General features: G+C 37.8%; 2 long non-coding RNA genes across 2 annotated transcripts; both read right to left on the reverse strand.

The window, feature by feature from the left end:
- Positions 1 to 9,591: 9,591 nt before the first annotated feature.
- LOC136239514 (uncharacterized) lies at positions 9,592 to 10,016 on the reverse strand. Its single transcript, XR_010693501.1, has 3 exons — positions 9,880 to 10,016; positions 9,752 to 9,828; positions 9,592 to 9,691 (listed from the first exon to the last, which is right to left on the reverse strand). It is a non-coding gene; the product is annotated as an uncharacterized lncRNA (long non-coding RNA).
- A 38-nt stretch (positions 10,017 to 10,054) lies between these two features.
- LOC136239166 (uncharacterized) lies at positions 10,055 to 10,625 on the reverse strand. Its single transcript, XR_010693379.1, has 4 exons — positions 10,533 to 10,625; positions 10,416 to 10,484; positions 10,278 to 10,363; positions 10,055 to 10,171 (listed from the first exon to the last, which is right to left on the reverse strand). It is a non-coding gene; the product is annotated as an uncharacterized lncRNA (long non-coding RNA).
- Between the last annotated feature and the right edge of the window lie 9 nt (positions 10,626 to 10,634).

A 10,634-nucleotide genomic window follows, 5' to 3' on the forward strand; every position in this document is an offset into this window, starting at 1 on the left:
TGTGCCAGTGTGACTATACATACATTATTATCTGGATCATCGACTGCAAATTACAAAAAGAATTTAATTTATTTGGACGCTTTGATATATTAATAAGGATTATATAGTTAATTTAACACTTATTTAACAGAATGGGCTTGATTATGTATTTGGTTAAATGTTATAGTCGTCACATGTGCATGTGTACGCAGCTATACAAAGCTGATCATGAGGGGACGGAAACACACACACACACAGTATTATATAATTTCATAAAGTAAATTACCTGTAAACTATATACACAGGTATGAGAATTTATGTGGTAGTATCATAAAGTGAAAGAGGAATTGTGTGTTGTGTAGGAAATTGATAATAGAAGACAAGGAAAAAATTATTGTGACATTATAATATTATAGTAATCATGAAAGAGGAAGATGGAGGAATGCTTATGGACCAACAGTGTGCCATCTTCATCATCTATATAAACAACCATTAATTACAGCTACAAGTTGCTGCTGTAGTCTCTATAGTAATAGTCGCTGTGGAAAGCAGACTAGGCCTTTTATATACATCTTTGACAACAAGTGTATAATATTAGCGGTGTACCTCTGACTCACATTGCAATTGGTTATGAAACTTGGAATGGAGATGCCACACCTGCAGGAAGTTTGCTTGAGTCCATCATAAGAATTACAGGATGGCTGAGGATGCATGCATACATGGCTTCTGGTGCAAGCAATGGATATGCTGGATCACAGTGTATCACAATTACAAACTAGGACTATTGCCACACCAGTCAGCTTTAAGTCCTATGCAAAGGAAGGTGATGCGGCAGTTAAAAACATGGAAGGAACTGAAGTCATCCAATATTATTGCATTCATGTCATTGATGAATTACCTCCACCAGGTTGAAAACATCTTGTTTTTCTTGCAGAAATGCTAATACTCTCCATCTGGAAGCTGGAGATGCACTGAGTAAACTTTTCTTTCTATCAAATAAAATACAAATGGCTTTGGGTGCCAGATATAAGTATGAATAAAAGACCGAACATCACAGCTACATGGAAAGAACTTGAAGATGGAAATACAAATGTTACCAAGAGTGAGATGCTATTTGTCTCAATAAGTACTGACCATGCTTGTGAATATCTTAACATGATACTAATTTAAAAGGTACATTCTGGCTTAGTAGGAATTTCAAATACTAGCTAGGTAGCAGTTTTTGGCTTCTCTAAGATTCTTTTAAAATTATACTGTAAGACAGCTGAACAAGCCAACAATGTACAACCTTCCAAGAACAACGAACTGTTGACAAAATCAAAGTTGCAATGCTGAACTAGAGTAATCCTTTTGTTGCCAAAGGCAGCCAAATATATATACAATTTTATCACAAATGATGTACCTTCATACAGTTTGACAGTACTGTATAGTAGGGACCACAAAGGAGTAGGTGTGGCTCACGAAATAATATCACCCAAAAAACCAGCTTCAATTTTCCCAGATGACGATGAGGCAGTATTAGTTAGGTAAAACTAAACCCAAACAAGCTTTCAGATCAACCTGAAACACTTTCAATAAGTTGCTACGGAATTGTAAAAAAATTATTAAACGGATTTGTCTACTGACTGACTGACTAAGTAAGTAAGTAAGTAACTGACTGATGCCTTCAGACAAGCATAACTCGATAATGGCTAATGCTATGGGCTTGATTTTTTTCACTGTTTGGCATCACTTTGGGCCGAGAGGTGCTTTTAGGCATACTGCAGTACATGCAATGCATTCTTCATGGACTTACCAGTTTCCTCCTTTGTGTCCCATTCATCTTTGCTGACAGTGAAAAGTGTGCAGTAGCACGTGATGGCTTCCCTTCAAAACGGAAATCATCCGTATTTTTCATAGTGGCTACTCTGATTGTAGAGGTACTTTTCAAAACAGTTCTTGCTGTGTAACAGGTTGAACATAGCCGACAACGAAGCATGTAATGGATACTTCACACTTTTCAGACAATAATTGATATAACTGGGGCACGCAGTGCCATTTCTTTCTTTTGGTATGCAGAAGTGCTTTTTGAACAGTTCTTGATCCGAAATGCTGTGTAACGGGTTGGGAATAGCTGAGAATGAAGTGTGATGGATACTTCACTTTTCAGATGATAATTGGGGTGTGCGGCGTAATTATGCGTGGATTTATCAAGTCATAATAATTAATTTTACAAAAAGTTAACAAACAAGTATACAGAAAAATTTGAAATTTTCAACTAGAGTAGGGACCATAGCACATCGATAAAAAGTACTGAAACAAGCCGGAGTAGTGCATGATATTAAAGTGTTATATCCCTATACTGTGCTCAAGATGCCATAATGGAAATGCACAGTAGGGATATAACACTTCTTATTGTTTTACTGCGATTTAATATCGCGCACTACTCCAGCTTGTTTCAGTACTTTTTATCGATATCCTATGGTCCCTACTCTAGTTGAAAATTCCAAATTTTTCTGTGTACTTGTAAGAATATGTTCCACAGATCTTAAATGCTGATGAAATTTGCTAGAAAAAAATTTATGAAGCAGAAAGTATCAATGGAGACATTATAGTCTTTGGGAACCAGTCAAAAAGCAGAACAACAAATGTATATGTCTGGCAGCAAGGAGCAAACTGTAAAAATCCACGATCAGACAGTTGATCATGATATGAAAGAGACCATGCAAAATCTTGCATATATGGTCGTCTGGTGGACCAAACAGGGACTTTGACCAATACAATCAGCAACCATGATTTCACCCCAACTCCAGAAGCCCTTTTTGCACCAGATGGATCAATGTTGTTACAAGTCACAAACACCTTGAAAATTAACATGTGCTGTTGGTACCAATGAAATTTTTCCATCCAGTGAGCAGAATGATTGCTTATATATCAAAGACTGTCATTGTCCATGGAATGGTTTTATTTTGTCTAGAAGCTGGGAGTTTCAATGACAAATTTGTCAGTAGGATTTAGTGAAGTTACACTGGTATTGATTGACATGTACAAACCTGACTCATTGAAAGAGAAACCTAGAAAGAGATACCACAAGGAAAACTCCTGTACTGAAGATGATACAGACATCAAACATATTCCCCACACAGTTTCATCACATGAACAAACAAAAGCCGATCTGACGGTATACCTTGCACAAGTAATACTCAATAATGTGAAACACATTCACCTTGGCTATTCAGCATCAGGTCAAAACAGATGTAAACTTTGAAAACAGAAATCATGAAGAGGCTGACACGATCATGGGAGGCAAAGCATCAAAACCATATACAAATGTAGAACTTGTGTTTTTAATCCAGATGCATGGATGTTTTGGTTCTGGCCATACAAACTCTATAAGCTATAACAGGAAAAAGATCTCTGTCTTTTGTAGTACAGGGAAAAGATATGTCACTTGGATATGGCCAATAAGGTAGTTCATTTGGTGGCTGAAATAGGTTGACAGGCCTAGGCCCACTTGTTTCATGCAATGTTTGCATATATTGGAGTGGTGGTGGCCATCTTTCTGAACACACTTTGGAAAGTAATTCAAGCAAAAAAGCATTTCTATTTCTGACCGGGCCTGCAAAAACAGGGCATGTGGGCAACATGATTTTTGCCTACTTTTTTACAATTCCATCACTCATAACTTTTTATACCATTATGCTATGGCAATGCACTTAGTAGACATTTAATTGGCTTTATATGATGCAAGTTACAGAATGCTAATATTCTGTTCCCATACTGAGATATGGCTTGTAGCATGAGTGGTTGTAGTTTGTGCCCACATGCCCTGTTTTCACAGGCCCGGTCACATTTCATCTTTCACTTCTTTTGTAAGTTTACCCTAAACTGGTAGTTCCAGCAGTGTTCTGGAAAGTGCAGCTTTCATGTATTGCTAAAACCACTCCATTTTGTTTATTCCTGCCCAACATTGTCAGTTCCAGTGAATGCATGGAACTGTCAGTTACAGTGTATGCATGAAACATAGATAGGTAAAGCTTGTGTCTTTTTCTTGCCAAAAGCTCACCATATTGGTACAATATATATGATACGCAATACCAATAAAATGGATGACTTTTTATGTTCTACAGGTATAAGAGTTTATAGCTTAGAGAGATTTAAGATGGCACAATCATGTTCTGCAAACAACTTGCAGAGAGCAACAAGTTGCCACCACACTAGAAGGGCACATAAACTGGGTGCCACTGTCATGCATCAACAGCCTTTTGAACTGCTTTACTATAAGGACACTATGGCCAGTTGCTGCCTGTCACCATGTTGAATTTTCCTGCATCACAAACCATTATTGAGTTGGTTAGTAGATCTAACCGCTCTATGCTAAAAATGACATGCTGATGCAACAACTCACCTTCTGTTTGTGTACAAGCAATAAAAACTTAAACATCGAAAGTAATAACAGTGCGTGATGATGATTATTATGGATAATCTGCTTATATGTTTGAATTAGCTGTATTAGTTGTATATTAACATTTTAGAGATATGTACTAATAAATTCTAAGGGTATGAAAACATGTAATAATTGTTTGTTTGCAATTCTGTCAATAAGAAACTGTTGAGAAATTAGCCTTTTATAGGGTGCTATTTTTAAAACCGAAAATTAACTACCATGCAGGAATCTGTGCAAATGTAAACATTAATTTTCAGATTCCCTATGCACCCTATATAAGCTTTCCAAAAATATATAGGTTTGCTAATCCTTGTAAATTTTGATTGACATAGTGAACAAAACTTAAAAAAATATGCATTACAAGGACAAAGGGCAATAACACAATGTACGACGAAAAACATGCAGAGATCTAGTCTCAAAAACTAAGTACAAAAAACAACGATAAATGGCATGACAAAAAGACTTTACAGATTTGATAGAGAGTGTATCAATTGAGACAGTGTTCCATAAAAACACAGTATTGACAAAGAAAGTAATGACAGTGAGTCAGTGACTGTTGATAGTAGATTGTAATGGTGCAATACACAGTTTATGGGCTCTGGCGCAGGAAGTATTGCAGTGATATTATAGTGATCAAAATTAAGTGACATTTTGTTGTTGAGGATATCATAATATAGTGTTGACACAGACCGGTACTTATGATGATCAGAGAGACTAGGCCAGCACAGTGAATGGAGACAATCATCAGATGGTATAGTCCATTTCCTGGATCCTGGCTTCCACATGCCTACATAGCAGCATGACGTTGTACAGACTCTAAGCCAGATATGTCATAATATGGACTCCACACTTGACAAGCACACTCAATCAGTGGTCTAACTAAAAACTTGAATATAAGCTACAGATTTTGCAGCTGTGGTAGCTCCTCATCATGACTGTGACGCAAACAGTTAAGTGATCTCCTGGCCTTAGCAGAAACAACTTTACAGTGATGAGACCAAGATTGAATGTGAACTCTAAGATATTAAATTTGAACAATAGAACTCCATGAGATGGTAGTGTTGTTGATTTTATATATAAAATTGATAAGTTTCTCTTGTTGGAAATAAAAATGCAAGACATTTAGATGTATTTAGACATATAGTTGCCAATTGATAGTCCACAAATAGATGCTGTCAAAATCTTGCTGCAGTATTAAACAGTCAGCAGAACTTCTTATTTCTCTATACAGTGCAACATCATGTCATCCACAAGCAGTTTTAAAGTGGAGTGGAATATAACATTTTGCAAATCATCTATATATAATATGAACAGAAGGAGGCCAAGTACAGAGCCCTGTAGCACTCCTGATATAACAGGGAGTCAGTCAGAAAACTTATCACTGATGACCACTCATTGGAATTGGCAAGTTAGAAAAGAAGGAATCCATTGCAACAACTGGTCAGTGATACCTAAACAATGAAGTTTAAGAGGAAGATGCTCATGAGGTACAGAGTCAAAAGCTTTGGCAAAGTTCGAAAAGACACAATGAGTAGTGGTGCTGCGATGTTCTAGACATGAACTCCAGTCATGTACAGCAGGGTAACAGTGGAATGGTCAACATGAAAACCAAATTGAATGTTACTGATATTAAATAAATTCAATTCTGCAGAAAGTTTCAGTAATATATTTTGGAGTGATATGATTTGGGCCACATGTTTTACTGGTGTCAAGATTGGATAGTAGACATCTTCTGGGGTAAAATTCACTGACTGAATGAGAGGTAAGGAACTCTGTGATTGTGCCTAAATTGGAGGTATCCTCATTGGTGAAAACAGAATAAAAATATTTGTTAAACATATTAGCTTTAGCAAAATCATCTAGTAATAATGGAATTTTCTGAATGAAGAGGTGGTAAACATGTACACCTGTATGGTGATGCTTCACTGAATATTTGACTCAACTTTAGAACTTCTTGATGACAGGAGATTGAGACAAGTCTTAGTTTCATATCTTGCCATAGCACCCAGTTACTAATGTGCGAGGGGTCCGACACTCTTGAAATCTCGTACGCTTCGTCAGAAATCACATTTGAAATCGTGAAATCACACACTCAAAAGAAATCAGAAATCACACTTTTTGAAAACGAAAATCGTAAAACTCCGTATATCTCCGTAAATTACGGACGCATTGAATTACGCGATATTATTAATTGGAACATAACAGAAGTGATTTAAGGCCCGAATCACTTGATCTGGCACTGGTTCGGCTGCCAATCTCTAGAATTTTACAGCCCAAGCTGAGTCCACTAATGGTCAAAAGCTTCCATCACTGGAGCCATACAAGTGATCTGAGAATCCATCTCGGAATCTTATTCAGTTTTAACTAGCAATTTAGGCTCTACTCGCAGCCACAAGTGACGGTACATCATAGTGACTGCATGGGTTAATGATGAAACGGGTAAACCATGTAGAAGGGCTGCAAACTATAAGCACACTTTTGCAAAGAAAGTAGTTCCCAGCATTAGCTTCAGGACAAATAATTATGCAGCTTGTCTAGAAAATATGTATGTCAGTACTGGTTAGTAACTAGCTACTAGGTGTAACTTTTCAAAGATTAGCTCACATAATATGATTCTGCTTGTTCAGCTGACCCACTAAACATCTTTACATAACTCGCAAGCAAACATTTCATATAAAACAATCCTGGCATACACAATGAAGACCATGGATGTATCCAGATCAGTTGACTGTGTACTTAGGTGTTTCCTGCCACTGTGGTTGTTAGTCAATATGAAATGAGATCAGGGTTGTTAACAGAGAGCCATTCAAGTTTTCAATACCATTGTGAAGGAAGGGATGTGCACGTTACTGATGTTAGCAGAGATATTGTTTATGTCAACTTTCAGGTGTGATTTAATCTATTGTGTATTATAAAACTGGTAGGTAATACATACTAGTAGCTATCTTTCTGCATATAGCTAAGTCAGCTTCATGCAGATTAAATACATCACATATTGATCAGATAAGGTTTATAAGTTCTGCTAAATTTTGCAGGTATGTTCATTGCTGGCAATGCATCATACTGGTTTGCATTATATTATCTGAAGAACTGATAATGCAGGATGATTGGAGCTAACAGTGTATAGCACACAAATTTTACGGAGAACAATTACCTAATCAGTGACTTTATGGAAATACAATGCCAAAATGGTCCTCAGACACTATGCTCTTTGCACGGAGGACATTATAGATTTTGTTTAGGTTTTATAATGTAGTTAAGTAGGTGTAGCTTGTAAGTAGTTTAGTTTATTGTAATTAGTGTGGTAGTTTGTAATTTGCTAGTCTTTGTATTCTTTTGTGCTTAACTTTTCTGTGTACTTGTTTGTTATCTATTTTTGTAAATAATTTTACACCTTTTTCATTACCTAATCATTACTGATTGAGTCCAAGTCTATCTCCTACCAAAGATACTGTTTTAAATTCATCATAACTCAGTGATAAAAGTGTAACTGAAATCATGTGGACCCACTGATGACACGCAACCATGTAATAGTAACCAATTCCAATATACTTAATTAATCACATGTATCACCATCAGCTATACTTTTATTATTAATATTGCTGGACATGCCGATGTGCCAAGGGGACGTGAGTAATGCTCCAAGGAAAAAATACACAAGATAACAGTACTGCTTTATTATATCTACCGGTAAAGACGATACTCGACAATGCCTAACATTGCCTATACCATTTTTACTTTACAGCACAACTATGTAGTAGCTTTTAGATAATGCAGGCTTACTGACTCAATCACTGAAGTTGGCAAATTATTCCAGTCGATGACAGCTCTTGGAAAGAAGGAATGCCGGTTCATGTAGCTAAGTACCTGGATGAAGTGGTAAGGGTAGTGGTGTCTAGTTGAACATTGTGTGGCTAAGAGGATAATGGTATTGATAGGCTGCAGATAAGTCGTGGATTGCCTCGTAAAAATGCCGGCGGCTAGCTATAACTAGGCCAGTGCGGCATTCCTTGATCCACGCCTATTATTTTTTTACCCTTGTTAGAATATAACTTATGCACGAAGTTCTGGGACGGCTTCTATTCATTTTTAGACAGCCTCTTTACACTGTTAGCTTGCCTGTTAATCATCAGCACTACCGTACGACCACAACCACAAACCATCACCGCTACTGGTGCCTGAAATCATCTCAGCCAGACGGCTTTGGCCCCAGCATCTTTGCTTACGAACTAGACTCTAGTGAAGATATAACTTTTACCATCCAGTTTACTGATGAAGAAGCTTCTGGACCTGTTCTAGCTCCATGAGAGTCAACAATGGTGAAATCACGGAAATCACGAAATCAAAATTGAAATCACGAAATCACAATTGAAATCATGAAATCACTAATGAAATCATTGATTTCAGAGAAATCACTGTGATTTCGAAATCTCGTACGCCCTTCGAGAAAGTGGCGGACCCCCCGCTAATGTGTGATACTTTGTGTGTACTTGACAAGCATACTCAAGCAGTGGTCACATATACTAAAACTTGAATATAAACCACAGATTTTGCAGCTGTGGTAGCAGATATATAAGTGATCTCCTAGCCTTAGCAGAAACAACTTTACAGTGATGAGACCAAGACAAGTTAGATTGAATGTGAACTGTCATGCGACAATTGGTCCCCCCAAAATCAGTTCCTCCGGACTAGTTAAAGCCGCGCTATATGGTCCCCCCGGACCACTTGAGACACTTCAACTTGTCCCCCCCCCCCCCCCCCGGACAACCTAGAGCGCCACGGTTGGTCCCCCTCTGCTACAAGTGGTCCCCCACGCTGAATATGATCCAGGCGCGGCAAGCAACATGGCCGGATCAGTTTCTTCGTACAGCTTGTTTTTAAACTATAAAGCTACAGTGCCAGTGATCGGGTATGAGGCTACAGGCTGTGCCTTGTATGCTCGGCTAGGCCTGTGCTTCGTGGATTCTCAGCCATGATGCCGGTGATCAGTCTATGTTGTCAATTCACTACTAATGTATTCACTGACATGCGTCATGCCAGGCTATATAGCTAGCCATAAAAGCGATGCAGCTAGCATAATTAATGTATGCCATGAAATAGCTAACTAGTTAGCAAAGTTTGCCAATATACATCAACAATTGTTACAGTCATTAGCTAATGTGTAAAGTCTTTACGTTGTTTGACAGAATCAATACAGTTAAATTCATAAGAGGGTGCTGAAGGGTCATCCACAGTTACTCCTGAGCAGATTACATGCACCCACGCATTACAGTTACCACACTGGATCTACATACACAATAAATATACATAAAGTTCTCACATGAATAATATATGTGTATAGCATACCCAGCGATCAGTATAATCTTCATGCTGAAAACTTTCTTCAGATCGTCCACACATGATGCAGCGCTCAGTCATGTCAACTGAATTTGAAACACACGTATATATGCACACTTTAACGCAGAGCAAATTACTTGAATTGGTGAGGAGTGCTGTGCCTATATCTATTCTGGCTTTCTTCATATTCATTTGCAAAATGGCGTCTTCGTCGATACGGTTAAAATTTAACAATTGTTCAGCAATCTGTGTATAATACACAAACTTTATAGCCTTAGCTACAAAAGCGAGATGTTATACCTTTACAAAACACCACAGTTGAAGCTGTCTCATGGCTTTTGCACACCTTTCTTGAGCTGAATGAGCTCAAAATTGTCCAATGAGACGTTGTCTTGACCAACGCAGTTATATCTCATAGCAAAGAACCTTCTATGGAGCATATAAAACTAGGTGTAAAAGTGCATTGCATCAATTTAGTTCACAATGATGCACTGTATAATTATGTTAACAGTCAATGTTACAGTATTGAACATACTTCAAACCTGTGTATGCTCCACGTATGGCTCGCGATGGTCCAAGAGGATCGATGTAGTAAAACTTTTTTTCTTCCATGTTGATTGCCTACAGAGCAGCACAACAAGTGTATTGGTATCACCCTATGCAAATTGCTTACAATCAATATCCAGTGGTTTTCTCCATGATTGTACATTCCAACAATAAACACTTTGGTGCTTAGCGTCTCCTATAGTATGAATAAACTAACTCCTCCACGTAGCATTTGTGATCTTACCTTGCTTAAAAGGTGCGATGATTTCCCAGATTTTGAGCGATTAACCCAGGCAGTGATGGTTTGTGACAAGACAGCAAAACTGTCATTCCTCAACTAGCATGC

This window comes from Dysidea avara, chromosome 11 (genome assembly GCF_963678975.1).
Source record: "Dysidea avara chromosome 11, odDysAvar1.4, whole genome shotgun sequence".
In the NCBI taxonomy this organism is placed as follows: Eukaryota; Metazoa; Porifera; class Demospongiae; order Dictyoceratida; family Dysideidae; genus Dysidea; species Dysidea avara.